A 21,566-nucleotide genomic window follows, 5' to 3' on the forward strand; every position below is an offset into this window, starting at 1 on the left:
TCATTAGTTATGTGAAAATCACCTCACATATTGGACTATATATCACAGTTGGTTTTCTCTGTTTCTCTCTTTTTCTCTCAAACTGTGTGTTATAAAGCAGTCACCAGTATTTCACAGACATTAGAAAATCATTATAAAAAAAGAGAGCTAAAGAGAGGTTTTACACTTTTTTGTGTTTTGATTTGCATTCTTTAATTAGTATGGTTGTGAAGCTCTTTGATGGATATTTCTGGTGGTTGAGCATCACACTCTACAGGATGGCTATTAGAGATAAAATTGCAACCATTCAGCCGTCAGCTACAGTATCACATCAGACAGTGCGCTATAGACCCCCTGAGGAACAGTTCCACTCATTCTCTACTATAGGAGAGGAAGAATTGTATAAACTTGTTAAATCATCTAAACCAACAACATGTATGTTAGACCCTATACCATCTAAGCTCCTAAAAGAGGTGCTTCCAGAAGTCATAGATCCTCTTCTGACTATTATTAATTCCTCATTGTCATTAGGACATGTCCTCAAAACCTTCAAACTGGCTGTTATTAAGCTTCTCATCAAAAAACCACAACTTGACCCCAAAGAACTAGTTAATTATAGACCAATCTCGAATCAAGATACTAGACAAGGTGGTATCCTCACAATTATATTCCTTCTTAGAGAAAAATGGTATATGTAAGGATTTCCAGTCAGGATTTAGACCGTATCATAGTACTGAGACTGCTCTCCTTAGAGTTACAAATTATCTGCTCTTATCATCTGATCGTGGGTGTATCTCTCTATTAGTTTTATTGGATCTTAGTGCTGCGTTTGACACAATTGACCACAACATTCTTTTGCATAGACTTGAACACTTTGTTGGCATTAATGGAAGTGCATTAGCATGGTTTAAATCATACTTCTCTGACTGCCATCAGTTCGTAGCAGTGAATGAAGATGTATCCTATCGATCACAAGTGCAGTATGGAGTACCTCAAGGCTCAGTACTAGGGCCGCTACTCTTCACGCTTTATATGTTACCCTTGGGAGATATCATCAGGAAACATGGTGTTAGCTTTCACTGTTATGCTGATGATACTCAGCTCTATATTTCTTTGCGGCCCGGTGAAACACACCAATTTGAAAATATAACAGAATGCATAGTCGATATAAATCCCTGATGAGGAGTAATTTCTTACTGCTAAATTCTGAAAAAAAAAGAAAGTTTGTAGGTGTTAATAATAGGACCTAAAAACTCTGCTTGTAATAACCTGGAACACTGTCTAAGACTTGATCGCAATCTTTCCTTAGAAAGCCACGTTTCTAGCATTTGTAAAACTGCATTTTTCCATCTCAAAAATATATATCTAAATTACGGCCTATGCTCTCATTGTCAAATGCAGAAATGTTAATCCATGCATTTATGACCTCAAGGTTAGATTATTGTAATGCTTTATTGGGTGGTTGTTCTGCACGCTTAGTAAACAAACTACAGCTAGTCCAAAATGCAGCAGCAAGAGTTCTTACTAGAACCAGGAAGTATGACCATATTAGCCCGGTCCTGTCAACACTGCACTGGCTCCCTATCAAACATCGTATAGATTTTAAAATATTGCTTATTACTTATAATTATAAGATTTTATTTTGTTTTAGCAAGTATTTTATTTTTTTTTCTCAGAGAAAAATGTTGGATTATGTAACAGACATGCAACTGTTTATCTCCATGCAATTAATTAATAAACCATTGGTATCAGCATTTTGCATGCTACTCCCGATGGCTTTAAAATAATAAAAAATGAGCCAATAAATATACGATCTAAACGCAAAGTGTAACGCACACGGCGCAGATGCACTCAGGGCGTGTCCAAATCCACTTTTGCTATTTTAACGACGGAAAAACGGTTGGTGCGCCCGAGCGCATGGTCTAAACGGGTTGCCACTATATTCTCTTAATCAGTAATGGGTGTTTTTTGAGCATAACGTGCAATAAACCAATCAGAGTCTCATCTTCCATTCCCTTTAAGAGCCAGTTGCGCTCGTGTCATGACGGATTTGCTATTTACACGGCGGAATTTGGCAACCGCAAAGACAGAACGCGTCTCCGAGATTAAACGGAGCTGCTCGTGTGCGAGCAAATAGCCTAATTCTGATACGTGATGACTATCCATTATGACATGTAGGCATATATACTGTATGTATATATATATATATATATATATATATATATATATATATATATATATATATATATATATATATATATATATATATATATTTAATTAGTCTACAAAAAAATCTTATGCATTGCAATCCTTTAACTTTTTTTTATATTTGGCATGTTTGTGTGCTGCTGTGCATCCCTGTGTTTAATAAGCAGCGTGTACGCTCTTTAAATAACAAAGATAAAAACATTGTGCTAGACTTCAGACCAGGTTTGAGGTGGTCTATGGTGCAGTCTATTTTCAGCTCCTTAAAATAGCAATTCGCCAGCAATGCTCCTGAACACACCTCTTTTTTAGACCAGCACGCCCATGGGCGCAAAAATGGGCGCAAATGCATTTGCTAATTAAACGACATGGCGCTGGACGGGAAAATGCGAACCACACCAGACTCAAACTACCAAACACACTTGCGCTGCGCCTTGCGTCACATTGCGCCGGGTGTGTGATATATGTTTGCTTTAAAGTGCTACCTTTCACATCCCTAAAAATGCATTTCGCTAGATATTTCTATTATTGCAAGGTCTCCTGGGCATCGCTGGACCCAAATATGTAAACTGTGTGTACAGTCACAGACCCAAAAATCCTAGCAGTATCATACATCAGAAGATCAATGAGTGAAGAATGTGGATTTCTATATGAATGCATTAGATTACAATATTTAGCTGATGATAAAAGCAGAGCATGATAGAAAATTCACAAGCCAGTCTTGTGGAAACCTTCGTGCAAAGCTCCTGAGAAACTCGGCTTAAGTGCACCGAGGGGTAAGCTGCATCAAACACAAAGGATGTTCACACCAAATGTTGATATATATATTCATGACATTATTTTTGACAGCATTTTTACACAAGTTCCTAAAACTGTTAACAGTATTGTAGGTTTGCAGGAGGTTTGTTTTAGCATCTCTGAGACCAGGGGCGTAGCCATTTTTTCAGAAGTGAAGGGGACAGAAATTACACACACACACAGACACACACACACATATATATATATATCATTACAATATAAAATTTCTGTAATCTATATAGCCTAGTAGTCAACAGTTTTTTAACAGTAAGATCGATGTTTAATGAAAGAAGTCTCTTCTGCTCACCAAGCCTGCATTTATTTGATCCAAAGTACAGCAAAAGCAGTAATAATGTGAAATAGTTATATTATTTAAAATAACTTCTATTTTCTATTTGAATATATTTTAAATGTAATTTATTCCTGTAATCAAATGTTAATTTTCAGCATCATTCCTCCAGTCTTCAGTGTCACATTAATCAGAAATCATTCTTAATATGCTGATTATCAATATTTAAAACAGATGAGTACATTTTTTCAGCATTCTCTGATGATTAGAAGGATCCACAGATCAGCATTTATGTGAAATAAAAAGCTTTTGCAACATTATACACTATATCATTTAAAAGCTTAGTCTGTATATGTATATGTGTATATGTGTGTGTGTGTATATATATATATATATATATATATATAAATTATAGAAATTAATACTTTTATTTAGCAAGGATTCTTTAAATTGAACAAAGGTGATTATAAAGACATCCTTTAACAAGAGATTTCTATTTCAGATAAATGCTGCTCTTCTGAACTGTCTATTCATCAAAGAAACCTGATCAAATAAATGCAGGCTTGGTGAACAGAAGAGACTTCTTTAACAAGCTTACTGTTAAAAAAAACTTTTGACTGGTAGTGGATACTATAGGAAACTTGATTTTATTACCTAAATTCTAGCTTTTAATTGGCTTAGAAATCTATAACTGCTGGACAATAACAAATAATAATGATTTGTTTATATACTACAAACACTTTTTATCACATAATAAGGCAGAATAGTTTCTATACTGTAAAAAAAAGTCAATTAGCACTGCATTGTTCATATACTTTATTTATCACCTGCTGGAGATTTTTTTTGGACTTGAATAAAACAAACTCGAAAACAACTGTTTTCATACAGCGATAGCTAGACGCTGTTGTCCATATTAGGAGTTTCCTGGTATGTCTTTCTGCGCGAGAGCGCCCTCTGGCTTCTAGTATGAATGAAACACACACTGCAGGAGAGTTTAGCGCTCCGTGATGTTCATTTCGCCTTCTCGGTCCGAAAAAAACATGAGGTCATGCGCAGACTATCCTGTCTCTTTGAGTTTAAATCTATATTTATTCACACCAGCTCTTGAAAACCTCACTTGCCCGAGAAAGTGCGGGGGATGAATTTCCGTGATGATAAAAGTGGGAGACACGTCCCCCGCATCCCCCGCGTAATCTACGCCCCTGTCTGAGACACAGCTCTTCTGGATTGAGTCTGTCTCCGTTTGTTCTGTTTCTTCATGTCACTCCAGACAGACTGATGATGATCCCATCACATCTCACACACTCTCACTGCATTATTACAATTAACGGACAAATTAATGCATGGAAATGTGAACTGATATTTCCTACTGACACACTACAGCAAGAGAGAGAAATAACTGACTTCAAACCATTTTTAGCTGCTGACAGTACTAGTGCTCTAATCATTTTGGCCACCGCTGTATCATTATTTTTTACCACATTTCAGTGATGACCATGGGCTCTTTTGCATTACAGTTATGTGACCAAATGAAAGTGTCCCAGTGGAAAACATCTAATGGTCCTAAGAATGGGCTTTATTCAGATGCATACTGTGTGTGCATGATCTCATATGAAAGACGTGTGGTCACGCGGTGTTATCTGAAGCGTGATCAAACACGGAGCTGTAGGATGACTGAGAGGCTGTGTTTTGTGGTCGGGTCAGATGTTGACCCATCTCTTGTGATATGAAGCAGCTCATTCAAACTCCACACTCCAAAAATACACACAGAAAGTGTTTTGTCTAGACGAGTTGGTCAGTGTGCCTTCTATCAGTTTGTGTTATAATGTGATTTTTCATGTATTTAGTCATTCATTATCCTTGGCACTTTTATCCAAAGTGAGAGAACTACAGTTAAAGAAACAGCTGAACATTAATTTCCTCATGTTCTCATCCTCCTGTCATTATAAAGTCAGTCTTTCCTCCATAAACACACACACAAGTGTTTGGCAGAATCTCAAGTGCTGCTCTTTTCTGAGCATCAGAAAGTGATAATAAAAAACAACATTTACCATTAAAGTATCATAAGTCTGTCCAGCATGATAGAGCAAAGCCCAGAGAAACCTTTAATATGTAACTAAAGCACATGCTAAACTACAGCAGCTCTCTTCTGACACTCAGCAGACCCTCTATGTCTAAACATCTCATCCAGCAGGCCTTGATCACTATCACTTTACGACTTCCAAATGGCCCCTTTAGTAATGAGGAGCAAAACAAATGTCTTTGTTCATTGTCAGTACAGGATGACTGACTAACCCACCAGCAGTGAAGCTGAGCCCCAGTTTAATGGACCATTTCTCCGCATCCCAGCAGACTTAGCAAGACTTGCTTTTCAGTTGATGTATAGTGTTCAGTAACAGGAGTGAGGCAAACCTACATCTGTTGCTTGGCGATGATCAACCAAACAGATTTTGCAAGGGAAAATCAAGCACATTTGTGATCCAAATTAATTGGATAAAAGTGTCTGCCATTTGCATATATGTACACATAGGTGGAGTTCATCATGTTAACCCTGTTCACGTCACACAACCACAAAGTGTCATTTTCAACACTGTGGGCCAGATTTACTAAACAGGGCAAATTAGTGTTAGAGCGCAATTCCATAAAAGTGCAGATGGGAGGGAAAATCCTGCGGGTGATTTACTAACAATGCGCACATTAAAGAACACAGACGCAGCAGATCTTTTCCATAATGACCAGCGCAATATACCAAAAGCAGCGCAAATTACGCCTGCTTTAAGACATAAAGGTGCAAACACCAGTAATTTGATAAGCGCAAACATTAGTAAATCTTGTCGCGTGATTCATTTGAAAACTCTCATCCCAAACATTTTGCATCGAAAAGGGAAACTCCTACAAATGCATATTTTATAAGGTCAGGTGTAAAAATAACTCTGTCCACGCCTTTCCAGCGCTAATTCTTCACTGCATGGTTTTAGTAAAACCTGACAGTACTGTTTTAACTATAAGACATGGTTTGCACCAGCAAAAGCTGTTAGTAAATCTGCCCCTATATATCTATTGTTTCATTGCTTCTTTATGTAAGATTTTTTTTTCCTTCATTGTTTGCTCTCTATCAAATAAATGCTACTTGCTTGGGTGTTTTGTTACCAAATGCACTGTTATTCAGTCGTGTTTTCAGAGAGAAAGAGTGGCTGATGGAGTCTCTCATTCACTTCACGTAAACATACCTGAAGAAATTCGGCGTGGAGCATGACTCCGATTTCGCACAATGATCTCACCATTTCCCCTTACCTGTATGCATCTCTGTGCCTCAGATAATGAGCTTCAATCTGAACCTGTACATGACCTCTGACCTCTGTCCTGCTCTGACTGCTGTCCCTGTGCCTGTGCTTCCCTGACTCTAGAGGAGCCCAAAGCCAACAGCGTGGCATGCTGTGTTTCTCTGGCAGTGGATATCTCAACATCAAGGCAAGTAACTTCCCAGTGCACCAGCAGAAACTGCAGGGCTTTGTGGTGGATCCAAGATCTTCTGCCTTCACATCTACTTTATGGCTGCAGTGGAGGTGCCTCAAGTGCGAGAAACCGCTTCAGTCTTCCACTGACTGGGAAAAGATGGAGAATGAGCTTGGTAACGGTGTGTAAAATCCACATGGGATGTTTAACAAAAGTAAAGTTATTGGCATTAGGTCTGTAAACAAAGATGAAACACTACATTAAATTTCTTCTTTTTAATATTTCCAGTATTCACAATCTAATCCAGTCATAAAGACTTTTCACACCTCCTGATGTTTTTTTTCTAATCTGAAAAGTACTAAAACTGCAAAATGCTGCATTTTCGAACATTCAAATGACAATAAATTACTGTCATTTTTAATTTTGAATTTAACTTCCACATTTCTGAAACAAAGCCTCCGTGATGTATGTGAAGGAGCTACTGTGGACTTGTATTTTCTTCCTAAGAACTAAACAATATTTTCAGTCAGAGAAGTGTTTATATGATCAATTGTATTGTGTTCAAGTTCCAGAAGTGTTCATTAGTGAACAATTATGTTTGTCCTCTCTTCTTTCACTGTATACCTATACATTGTCTCATCAAGCATGCTGAGGTTTTCAGAGTTGAACATTGTGATACACAAACTGAACTTTTATCAGTTAATGTGGTTCTTATGGGGAAACTTTTTGGTCCTCATGAATGTAGTGTTTTGAATGTAAAAAATGTAGGTTTAGGTGTAAAAGTTAGGGTAAGAGGATACAACTAGTGTGTGTGTGTGTGTGGGTGTGTGTGTATGAGAGTGTGTGTGTGTGTGTGACAGTGTGTGTGTGTGTGTGCAAGTTTTTGTGACATATCAGGACAGTTTTTTATAATGACAAGGGTATAACAGGTATTACAAGGAGAAGGTGACTTTTCAGGACTTTTCAGAACACATATAAATCTCACAGAATGTAGTGTATTGAAAATCTGAAATAGCACAAAGTTTCCTGTGAGGGTAAGAATTAGGTGTAGGGTTGGTGTAGGGCCATAGAATATACAGTTTGTACAGTATAAAAAACATTACACCTATGTGATGAATCCACTTTTCACTAAAATAAACCTTTGTGTGTGTGTGGTTGAGTGAGTATGTGTGTATGTGACCTCTATTTTATGATGAAACCATCATTGCCCCTCCCTGTGGAGTTCAGATGTGGAACACAAAATCACTGCTTACACACACACACACACGCACGCACGCACGCACACACACACACACACACACACACACACACACACACACACACACACACACACACACACACACACACACACACACTCATCCACCCATAGGCATCAGAAATTCAATAGTTCATTCTTTCCATTGAGAACTGCAGACATCAAAAGCATTTCTGAACAGCACAAACTTTCCTTCCCAAAACATAAGCCACCCTTATCTCTCTCTCTCTCTCTCTCTCTCTCTCTCTCGCTCTCTCTCTCACACACACACCCACACTCTTCATATTCTGATTTAAAGGAACAGACACATTCTACCATCACTCATTCCAAACCTGATTGTGTTTCTTTTATACAACACAATACGAAATGTTTTCAAACATTCAGCAAATGTTTCAGCCAAATTCTCTGTGCAGTAAAATGTTCAGGAGCCGTCATCCTGCAACTATAATTGTTTGTCTGTAGAGTTTTGTATGCTGGTGTGTGTGGTAATGGTCTGCATGTCTGTGCATCTTACTGTACGGGGTTTTTTTTGCAGGAGAGGAAGAAGAAGAGTGAGAATAATAACCAGCTCTTCCTGGCTGATGTCTGTGCGTATCAGGGCAAGTTCCACGAAGCTGCCAAACTCTACGGGAAAACTGGCCATAACAGCCGAGCATTCAGCATGTACACAGAATTGCGCATCCACTATTAAAAAAAAACTTGAACACTTTGTTGGCATCAGTGGAAGTGCATTAGCATGGTTTAAATCATACTTATATGACCGCCATCAGTTCGTAGCAGTGAATGAAGATGTATCCTATCGATCACAAGTGCAGTATGGAGTACCTCAAGGCTCAGTACTAGGGCCGCTACTCTTCACGCTTTATATGTTACCCTTGGGAGATATCATCAGGAAACATGGTGTTAGCTTTCACTGTTATGCTGATGATACTCAGCTCTATATTTCTTCGCAGCCCGGTGAAACACACCAATTTGAAAAACTAATGGATTGCATAGTCAATATAAAAAACTGGATGAAGAGTAATTTCTTACTGCTAAATTCTGAAAAAACAGAGGTGTTAATTATAGGACCTAAAAACTCCGCTTGTAATAACCTAGAACACTGTCTAAGACTTGATGGTTGCTCTGTCAATTCTTCGTCATCAGTTAGGAACCTAGGTGTGCTATTCTTCGCAATCTTTCCTTAGAAAGCCACGTTTCTAGCATTTGTAAAACTGCATTTTTCCATCTCAAAAATATATCTAAATTACGGCCTATGCTCTCAATGTCAAATGCAGAAATGTTCATCCATGCATTTATGACCTCAAGGTTAGATTATTGTAATGCTTTATTGGGTGATTGTTCTGCACGCTTAGTAAACAAACTACAGCTAGTCCAAAATGCAGCAGCAAGAGTTCTTACTAGAACCAGGAAGTATGACCATATTAGCCCGGTCCTGTCAACACTGCACTGGCTCCCTATCAAGCATCGCATAGATTTTAAAATATTGCTTATTACTTATAAAGCCCTGAATGGTTTAGCACCTCAGTATTTGAATGAGCTCCTTTTACATTATAATCCTCTACGTCCGCTACGTTCTCAAAACTCAGGCAATTTGATAATACCTAGAATATCAAAATCAACTGCGGGCGGCAGATCCTTTTCCTATTTGGCGCCCAAACTCTGGAATAACCTACCTAACATTGTTCGGGAGGCAGACACACTCTTGCAGTTTAAATCTAGATTAAAGACCCATCTCTTTAACCTGGCATACACATAACATACTAATATGCTTTTATTATCCAAATCCGTTAAAGGATTTTTAGGCTGCATTAATTAGGTAAACTGGAACCGGAAACACTTCCCATAACACCCTATGTACTTGCTACATCATTAGAGGAATGGCATCTACGCTAATATTTGTCTGTTTCTCTCTTGTTCCGAGGTCAACGTGGCCACCAGATCCAGTCTGTGGCCAGATCAGAGGGTCACTGCAGTCACCCGGATCCAGTACGTATCCAGACCAGATGCTGGATCAGCACCTAGAAAGGACCTCTAAAGCCCTGAAAGACAGTGGAGACCAGGACAACTAGAGCCCCAGATACAGATCCCCTGTAAAGACCTTGTCTCAGAGGAGCACCAGGACAAGACCACAGGAAACAGATGATTCTTCTGCACAATCTGACTTTGCTGCAGCCTGGAATTGAACTACTGGTTTCGTCTGGTCAGAGGAGAACTGGCCCCCCAACTGAGCCTGGTTTCTCCCAAGGTTTTTTTCTCCATTCTGTCACCGATGGAGTTTCGGTTCCTTGCCGCTGTCGCCTCTGGCTTGCTTAGTTGGGGACACTTCATCTACAGCGATATTGTTGACTTGATTGCAAATAAATGCACAGACACTATTTAACTGAACAGAGATGACATAACTGAATCCAATGATGAACTGCCTTTAACTATCATTTTTGCATTATTGACACTGTTTTCCTAATGAATGTTGTTCAGTTGCTTTGACGCAATGTATTTTGTTTAAAGCGCTATATAAATAAAGGTGACATTGACATTGACATTGACACTATTCATTCATCCAACCGCCAGAGGGAGCCGTCTCCCGAATACTGAACACTGTCGCTTCTTCTCTCATCACTTCCTGTCTACACCTGTTATAAGCCATGTTGTTTGTACATAATGTTGCGAAGTATTGCCAGTTTACCCTGTCTCTACCAAGCGTTTTTCATAGTCACGGATTGTTTGCTTGTGTATGTCTTTTGCCTGCCTTTGACCTTGTCTTTTGGATTGCTGATTTGGATTTGTTTGCTATCTGGATTGACGCTATTGTTTACGACCCTTTGCCTGCTTATTGACCACGATATCTGCTCTCCATTTTCCTCTGTTTGTGCTGTTGTGTTTAATAAAACTCTGCACATGAATTCAAACCCACAACCGAGTCAGTCATCGTTACAGAATACTTCGCCTGACCAGCAGAGTTATCTCAACTACAGGCCGGGTTCGTTTATCAGAGAGAGATGATACAGGAGTTCCAGGGCCAACTCTCGTCTCTGCAAGCTGCAAACGAACACCTAACACGCTACATTCAATCCCTCCCACCGACCAGGCCTGATCTGGTAAAATTTTCTTTACCAGATAAGTTTGATGGTTCACCTGAAAAATACAGGGGATTTTTACGTCAGTGCACAATCTATTTTGGTAGCCAGCCTGAGGCATTTCTGAGAGACTCAACTAAGTGATCATTCATGATGTCATTGTTAACGGGAAGGGCTCTCGAGTGGGCATCAGCGGTTTGGGACCAGAATGATAGTATATGAACCTCATTTGATTACTTCTCCAAACAAATACGTGAAGTATTTGAATACCCAGCGGGTGGGAAAGACGTTTCAATGCAGCTACTTCAGATATATTAAGGGAATCGCACTGCTGCTGATTATGCAGTTGAATTTCGCACCCTAGCGGCACAGAGTGGTTGGAATGAGGTAGCACTGAAACCAGTGTTTAAGCAGGGCCTCAATCAAACACTACAGGCTGAACTGGCCTGCAAGGATGTTGGCTCAGATCTCCACCAACTGATTTCAATGGCTATAAAAAATTATAATCTGCTACGTAATAATCCTCCGAGTTCGCTTGCTACTTCAATGTCCACCCCAGCCACTAATTATCAGGAACCCGCTGAGCCCATGCAGATTGGTTTCACTAAAGTCTCTGTGGAAGAAAAGGAACGACGCCGAGTTAACCGTCTGTGTTTCTACTGTGGTCAACCAGGTCATCAGTGTTGTTCATGCCCTAACAAGCCCTGCCAGATCAAAGTGAGTACGTCCTTAACTAATATGCTGACAGTTGTTTTACTCTTCTCCTCACACTCAACCATGCTAATTCTGCTCATTGTGTTCCAGCGCTAATTGACTCCGGTTCTGCATTAAATTTGATTCATCATGAATTGGTCCATAAACTCAACATACCTGTTATCCAGTGCACATCACTGCCATAAATAGCCAACATATTGGTGGAGGAATTACCCATCAAACTGTGCCCATTACTGTCAAGATTGGCCTGTTCCACTCAGAAACCATTTCTTTGTATGTCACATCTACACCACAACATCCAGTAGTCTTGGGTAATCCATGGCTGACTATCCATGATCCACACATTTTCTGGAGCTCCAAGGAGCTTACTAAATGGTCGCCATACTGTAACAGCCATTGTCTTCAACTCCCGTTACAATTTCCCTGTTTAACCACCAGCATTGAAAGCCCTGCATCTAACGAATCAGTTTTTATTCCCCCGGAGTATTCTGACTACAACAAGGTCTTCAGCTAAACCAAGGCCACCCAGTTACCTCCTCACCGCCCCGGGACTGCGCAATCGAATTGTTACCGAACACTACACCCCCCAAGAGCAAGGTATATCCATTAACCATTCCTGAAATGCAGGCCATGGAAAAATACATTGAGGAGGCTCTAGCATCTGGTTTCATTCAGTTCGGGTTTCTTCTTTGTTGAAAAAAAGGATGGAGGTCTACGTCCCTGCATAGATTACCGTGGTCTCAACACAGTGACTATCAAAAACAGGTATCCACTTCCATTAGTTCCTCCTGCATTAGAACAGTTACATGAAGCCACTATTTTCACTAAATAGGATAAATATATAAACTAAATATAATTTAATCAGAATCAGAGAAGGTGATGAGTGGAAGTCCGCCTTTATCACCACTAGGTGGCACTATGAATACTCCGTTATGCCGTATGGCCTGGCCAATGCCCCATCTGTGTTTCAATCATTCATTAATGAGATTTTCCGTGACCTTCTGAATCACTATGTTATTGCTTACATTGATGATATTCTGATCTATTCAAAGACACGTGAGCAGCACATCAATCATGTAAGAAGTGTTCTGTCCCAACTACTGGCTACCAATCTATATGTCAAGGCAGAGAAGTGTGAGTTCCATGTCTCTAGCACCACCTTTCTTGGGTACAAGATAAGTCACAAAGGAGTAGAGATGGACACTGGAAAGGTTGAGGCAGTCACAGAGTGGCCACGTCCTACCACGCTTAAGGAGCTACAGAGATTATTGGGATTTGCTAACTTTTATAGGAGGTTTATCCGCAACTACAGTTCCATTGCAGCCCCTCGAACCTCATTGCTTAAGGGCAAACCAAAGAAATTATCTTGGACTCAGTCTTCCCAGACAGCCTTTGAGACTCTGAAAACCAATTTTACTACAGCCCCAATTTTGAAACATCTGGATCCTGACTTGCCATTCATTGTAGAATTAGATGCCTCTGACTTCGGCATTGGAGCAGTTCTGTCGCAGAGACATGGGAACCCTGGAAAAGTATTTCCCTGTGCTTTTTTTTCCCAGAAAGCTAACAACCGCAGAAAGGAACTATGATGTGGGTAATAAGGAACTGTTGTCAATTAAAGCAGCACTGGCAGAGTGGAGACACTGGTTGGAGGGAGCTCGCCATCCTTTCCAGGTTATTACGGACCACAAGAATTTGGAGTACATTAAGTGTGCTAAAAGTCTCAACCCTAGACAAGCCCGTTGGTCATTATTTTTCACTAGGTTTCAGTTCACAGTCACTTACCGTCCAGGAAGCAAGAACAGCAAGGCTGATGCTCTTTCACGACGATTTGATTCAAATGAAACTTCTTGTTGCCAAGGTCCTATTCTACCTCCTTCGGTGATTGTGGCACCCATTCGCTGGGATATAATGGAGGAACTGCAACGTGAAAGACAAACAGAACCCACGCCACCAGATTGTCCCCCTGACCGTCATTATGTCCCTGGGTCTCTCCGCCAACGAATTATACAATGGGTGCATACATCTTTGAGCTCCGGGCATCCTGGCATTCAACAGACTTTAGAAATGGTGCGTAACTCCTTTTGGTGGCCTAATCTATTTAATGATGTTTCTATGTATATCAAGTCTTGCAGTGTGTGTGCTCAGTCCAAGACACCACGAGAACTACCAGCTGGTCTTCTTGAACCCCTACCAATTCCTCAACGCCCCATGTCACACCTGGCCGTGGACTTCGTTATAGATCTGCCCAACTCCAATGGCTACACCACAATCCTGGTAATTATTGATCGTTTCTCTAAGTCATGCTGTCTTATCCCAATAAGGGGCCTACCCACAGCTATGGAAACTGCACAAGCATTGTTTCACCATGTTTTCCGTGTTTATGGAATACCAGAGGATATTGTTTCTGATAGAGGTTCACAATTTACATCTCGTGTGTGGCAAGCTTTCTGCAAGCAACTGGACATTAATGTGAGCTTAACATCTGGCTATCACCCCCAGGCTAATGGACAGGTTGAGAGATTAAATCAGGAATTGGGGCGTTATCTCAGATCTTATTGTAGTCGGGAACAACAATGTTGGAGTGACTTTTTACCTTGGGCGGAATATGCACAGAACTCACTCACTCATTCATCTACAGGACTCACCCCCTTCAAGTGTGTTCTAGGTTATCAGCCTCCTATGTTCCCTTGGTCTGGGGAACCTTCTGAAGTGCCTGCGATGGATGATTGGGTCAGAAGAAATGAACCTGTGTGGGACAGTGCCCATGTGAGGCTGCAAAGGGCGATCAAAGCTCAGAGGATCAAAGCAGACTGCAGGAGGCATCCTCCTTCCCAACTATCAGCCGGGCCAAAAGGTCTGGTTGTCGACTCGGGATCTACGGTTGCGGCTTCCCAGCAGGAAGCTCAGCCCACGGTATGTAGGCCCATTTCATATCTTACGACAGATTAATCCAGTAACTTACAGGCTTGAGCTTCCTGCTCATTACCGTATCTCTCCTTCTTTTCATGTATCTCTGTTGAAACCGTTCCACCTGGCTTCCGGCCCCACTACTGAGGAGAGAGAACCTCCTCCAACTGGACATTGATGGAGCTCCAGCTAACTTGGTAAAGGAGATTCTGGATTCTAGGCGTCATGGGGGGCGGTTGCAATACCTGGTGGACTGGGAAGGCTATGGTCCAGAGGAGAGATCATGGGTGGCTGCCAAGGACATTCTAGACCCGTCGTTGACCCAGGAGTTCCACCAGGCAAACCCTAATCATCCTGCACCCAGACCAAGGGGACGGCCTCGGAGAACACCTGGAGGTGTTCATAGAGGGAGGGATTCTGTAACATCTGCATCCACTATTCATTCATCCAACCGCCAGAGGGAGCCGTTTCCCGAATACTGAACACTGTCGCTTCTTCTCTCATCACTTCCTGTCTACACCTGTTATAAGCCATGTTGTTTGTGCATAATGTTGCGAAGTATTGCCAGTTTACCCTGAACTCCTTTCCCTGCTCGGGCACTTAACTTTTGCAATGCGCATTATTCCACAAGGGCGCCCCTTCATTGCGCATCTCCTAGCACTCGCATCTTCAGTTCATGTGCTCGAGGACCTCATCCCCTTATCTCGCATGCCACGACAAATTTAAATTATGGATTATGATCCTTAAACAATGGAATGGGCTTTCACTTTTCTATAACAAACTAGTTTCGACTCCCATCGAAATACAACTATTTACAGACTTGGCTCCCTCAGTTGGTTTTGGAGGTTTCTACCAAGGACGTTGGTTCATTGGTCCCCTCATAGTAGCAGCCTTCTTGTTGGGGAACGAATGGGCGTCTATAAGCATCTTAGTGCACTGCGACAATGAAGCAGTCATTCAGTGCATTAACAAAGGCTGTTCCCACTCCCTCGCCCTCATGCCTCTCCTCAGACGTCTAATATGGATCGCAGCATGCGACCAATTTATAACAATCGCGAAGCATGTGCCAGGTTCAGAAAACCAAATCGCTGACTCTGTCTCGCTTTCTGTTTCAGAAATTCAGGATGGTGGCTCCACCTCTGGTGCCAGCATCCTGAATTTCTGAAACAGAACTGAATTTCGAGCACATGAACTGATGTTCGATACTCCTTCACCCAAAATAAACAATTTGCAAACCTCACTCTTGATCAAATGGGATCCAGCGATCCAAGCCCACCCATCCTGACGCTTGACAACCTATAACGCTAGATATCCTCACAAAATGTTGCTACATCCTCCGCACAAATTACCAACCCCTCAGCATAGCTCACACGCTTGACGCTATGTTCATCCTAGCTTTTTTCAGTTAAAATAACTCTTTAAATTTCAATCCAAAAATCAATCCTACCGTATCAGACCTAACCGTACTCGACGACGAAACAATTGCTTTTTTAATTAAACACAGCAAGACAGACCAAGCCATGAAAGGTCATTTTATTTACATTTTCAATCTCCCCTCTCCAATCCAGCCTTACCAATCCAAATAGCATACCCACGCTGCAGGAATTCTCAGGCAAAATCCCAGCATGAACCACTATTCATCACTATTCATATAAATGGGCAGTTCTAGCCGCTCAGTCGAACCAGTGCCCTTACTGGGGAGCACTCGACCCAGACCTACACAGCCGGGTATTTTAAGGGTGCAGAAGCATTTCCTGCACAGTTTGCAGGTCAGTTTCCCACTCCACCATAACCTGTCCACAAATAAATTCCAACACACCCCAATACCCCGAAACTTTCGCGGCAAAATCCACCAGCTACGTTCCAAGATCCGCGACTTCATCAAACTCGGGTACAGCCCCACCAGAAGCAGGAAACAATCAGTCATGCATCGCATTCAACAATGGGAGATGCCCCAGACAGCGCTGCCGTTACCTGCACACCTGCAGATTCTGTGGCGGAGCTCACGCTCACATCGCTTGCCCCGTGTACAAGTGAATTAAAAAATTTAAAATTACCTATTGACTCCTGTGAACATTTATTGCATGACCATCGAACTAGCTCACCATCCAGACAAAGTATTTACTAATTATATCCTGTCTGGCCTCAGACACAGTTTTAACCCCAGTGTCGAATGCTTGCTTTTCCAAAACACGATCTGCCATAATCTCCAGCCTGCTCACGCCAAGCCCGACGTAGCCTTACCAATCCAAATAGCATACCCACGCTGCAGGAACCCGACTCTTAAAAAAAACAGTCATTCGATTCTGGTTCCTAAAACACCTCAGATGTGACCTGCAATTATAGGGTGTCTCGGCAAACAATTTCTCCACCCATTCTTTTCGCATCGGGGCAGCAACTTCAGCAGCCCAAAAAGGCCTCTCCATGCAGCAGATCCAAACTCTCAGAAGATGGTCTTCAGAAGCGTACTAAAGCTATATCAGAACTAACCAGTTCCACATAAAGAAAGCCCACCAGACCCTCATCTGCCACCTATATATCGTGGACCGGGCGCCCCAACCACGTAGTCCAGTACCTGCAGCTGGTAGGGCTTACCCTTCCAACGCCGAAGTTGCTCCCACTGGAGTACGTAGACTCTTCTGGCCTGATAACCAGCTGACTTCACAAAAAAAAATTAATCAGCACCCGCCAGTACTTAATGCTATTTTTGGGGGGCATTCTTAATCTGGCTGCTGTCCATTTATTCAATTGCTTTTTGGGGGGTACTCTAGGTTCTGGCCATTCCATAGCTTGAAGCCCTTCCCTGGACAGCATGCTAAATACACATACCATACCTAAGCTAATTATATGTAAGCGTGAAATTATGTTGTAGTAACAAGGTTCGGGAGGAGCGCGTCAGATACTTAGCCTAATGAACACCGGTGGCAGTGTTGCCAAGTCCGCTTATTATAAGTGACTTTGGGCTTGTTTTTCTGTAAAGTCGCTTACAAATATTGGTAGTCGAGGGTCGCGTTTTTTTTGGGCTTGTTTCTAAAGTGTAGTTGCTTATTTTGGGCTTGATCCCACCTCCATAATAACTAATCAAGCAGTTATTTTCTATATGTTATTTAAACGTAGGAGTTCTAGCCTGTTCTATCTCTCTCCCTCCCTTTTACCCATACAGGAGACAGCAGAGTTTTTTCCCACCCACATCCTGCTTCTTATTGGCTCTGACCCAGATGGCAACGAGTACTAGCCAATCAGAGGCAGAGCAGGGCCATCTGTTTTTTTTTTTTTTTCTGGTTAGGAAAACATCGTCAGTGAGTGACATAAACTTTGAATAAATGCGCGCGAGTCACGACTGACGGTGACTGACTGGAGTGTTATGTAGGAGAGTTTTTATTATGCAATAATAAATGAAGAATTTGTGAATTCAGGATGATATTTATTTGTGTGTGCAAATTTTAATTATCTGATGTTTACCATGTATATAATGTACTCGGTACATCAGTCTATATTTGATATCCCAATTTTTTTTAATGTTAAATAATGTTAAAAGGTGGTTTAACTCCCTCTTGTGGTCATTGTCCTGAAGCTCATGGGGAGAGAAATAAATAAACTGTAACGTGTGTGCAGTTTTGTAAAACTGCGCACAGTTTACCAATCTGTCCACATGGATGTAAATTGACAATCTGTACCCACAGTTTAAAATCCGTCCCCACGGATTGTAAAACCGTGCACACAGTTTATTTATTTTCTCTTCCCAGAACCAAGGGGGGCTCCGTAGAAAAAGTCGCTTGTTTTGGGCTTGTTTTCACAGGCCTGGTTGCTTATTTGTCTTGCGAGATCTGGCAACACTGGTATCCATGGCAACACTCAGACGCTAATGACAGTTAACGGTCATCAGGTGATTTCCTCAGACACGGCCTTGAGTTTTCGCTTTTGTTTGGTCAAAAAAGGTATTTATTATTTTATATTATTAGACATTATAGCTACCGTAACTACTGTTTATCTCCTAATGCTTACATTTGATGAAGTTTACCTTTTTAAACCTTTGCTGAAGTTGTCCCACGCGGTTGCTGAGGTTAGGCTATGTGAACACTTTCTAAGCTAACGTTAGCTTGTAAAGCTGAAATGATTAAATGTATATAATACTGGCAGATATTAAACGTAAATATTTAATTTCCATATGGTAAAAATACACACTTAGACGCCTATATGCGGCAAAAAGGCATATGTCCCCTCAATTTCGGACCGCTTGGTCTAAATCCAAACTGTCAACAGTCTTTACAAATCTTTTGTCAATGGATATACGACAGTCCTAGACATATAAAGTCATAACACTACTGAATGTGTTCATTTTGTTGTTTTAGGTTAGAAGACAATGGGAAGAAATGCCATCGAATAACCACAGCTGACAACCAGAGACACGTGGACACACCATCCACCAAAACACACACACGCACACACACACACACGAAAATAGCCCTGTAACTTTACGATTGTTCAAATAAAATAAACGTATTTGCTTCATACAGCATGTCTTTTGTCTTTGATTAGCTTAAAAGTACAATAAAATGACATTTAGAGGATCTAAAGCAAAAGTCTCCTAAACGTCCCGAATGTCCGCTGCACGTCCTGTGAACGTCCGGGGGACGTCTTCGCGAACGTCCGCTCGACATCAAGTGGACCCTACATGCTGACGTCCGGGGAACGTTCGCAGAGGCCATTTAGGGGACGTCCTGGGGACCTTTTTTGTTAGCTGGGAGTTTCCCACCGAATACAACTCTAGCTCGGGCTGAGAACAAGTGTGGCACAGCGCAGTTGCAGTGGAAACAGAATAACAGAGACTGGTTAATTACATGTTAATGACTGTAACATTTAATTTTTTACTTTAAATGTTTGTTAAATGAGGTTAAATATTGGTAATACGTATAGACTACTAAAAACGATATAAACAATTCTGTAAATGATAAATAAAGGAGAATAAAGGATGTTATCATGCAAACCAGTGGTTGTGTGGTTTGCATGATAACGAGGATTTAAATTAATCTGTAAAAATTATTTAATGTATAAAGTAAAAAATAAGATAATAATGTACAACCCGAATTCCGGAAAAGTTGGGACGTTTTTTAAATTTTAATAAAATGAAAACTAAAAGACTTTCAAATCACATGAGCCAATATTTTATTCACAATAGAACATAGATAACATAGCAAATGTTTAAACTGAGAAAGTTTACAATTTTATGCACAAAATGAGCTCATTTCAATTTTGATTTCTGCTACAGGTCTCAAAATAGTTGGGACGGGGCATGTTTACCATGGTGTAGCATCTCCTTTTCTTTTCAAAACAGTTTGAAGACGTCTGGGCATTGAGGCTATGAGTTGCTGGAGTTTTGCTGTTGGAATTTGGTCCCATTCTTGCCTTATATAGATTTCCAGCTGCTGAAGAGTTCGTGGTCGTCTTTGACGTATTTTTCGTTTAATGATGCGCCAAATGTTCTCTATAGGTGAAAGATCTGGACTGCAGGCAGGCCAGGTTAGCACCCGGACTCTTCTACGACGAAGCCATGCTGTTGTTATAGCTGCAGTATGTGGTTTTGCATTGTCCTGCTGAAATAAACAAGGCCTTCCCTGAAATAGACGTCGTTTGGAGGGAAGCATATGTTGCTCTAAAACCTTTATATACCTTTCAGCATTCACAGAGCCTTCCAAAACATGCAAGCTGCCCATACCGTATGCACTTATGCACCCCCATACCATCAGAGATGCTGGCTTTTGAACTGAACGCTGATAACATGCTGGAAGGTCTCCCTCCTCTTTAGCCCGGAGGACACGGCGTCCGTGATTTCCAACAAGAATGTCAAATTTGGACTCGTCTGACCATAAAACACTATTCCACTTTGAAATAGTCCATTTTAAATGAGCCTTGGCCCACAGGACACGACGGCGCTTCTGGACCATGTTGCATGATAGAGCTTTAGTTGGCATCTGCTGATGGCACGGCGGATTGTGTTTACCGACAGTGGTTTCTGAAAGTATTCCTGGGCCCATTTAGTAATGTCATTGACACAATCATGCCGATGAGTGATGCAGTGTCGTCTGAGAGCCCGAAGACCACGGGCATCCAATAAAGGTCTCCGGCCTTGTCCCTTACGCACAGAGATTTCTCCAGTTTCTCTGAATCTTTTGATGATGTTATGCACTGTAGATGATGAGATTTGCAAAGCCTTTGCAATTTGACGTTGAGGAACATTGTTTTTAAAGTTTTCCACAATTTTTTTAAGCAGTCTTTCACAGATTTGAGAGCCTCTGCCCATCTTTACTTCTGAGAGACTCTGCTTCTCTAAGACAAAGCTTTTATAGCTAATCATGTTACAGACCTGATACCAATTAACTTAATTAATCACTAGATGTTCTCCCAGCTGAATCTTTTCAAAACTGCTTGCTTTTTTAGCCATTTGTTGCCCCCGTGCCAACTTTTTTGAGACCTGTAGCAGGCATTACATTTTAAATGAGCTAATTAAGTGGATAAAAGTGTAAAATTTCTCAGTTTAAACATTTGCTACGTTATCTATGTTCTATTGTGAATAAAATATTGGCTCATGTGATTTGAAATTCCTTTAGTTTTGATTTTATTAAAATTTAAAAAACGTCCCAACTTTTCCGGAATTTGGAGTTGTAGAAAAAAATTAATAAACCATAGCTGGGTTAAATCAACTCATTAAACTGGTTTAAATAACCCAATTTGCTTGGTAAAATTAACCCAAGATGGGTTCTGTCCTATATTAACCCAGCCCTTGGGTTAATAACAACACAAATTGGGTTGTTTTTAAACCAGTGTTTTTTAGAGTGAAGGATCACAGCTGGAGAATTGCAGAAAAAGGTTGAGTTTCAGGGTC

Source organism: Carassius carassius, chromosome 21 (assembly GCF_963082965.1).
Source record: "Carassius carassius chromosome 21, fCarCar2.1, whole genome shotgun sequence".
In the NCBI taxonomy this organism is placed as follows: Eukaryota; Metazoa; Chordata; class Actinopteri; order Cypriniformes; family Cyprinidae; genus Carassius; species Carassius carassius.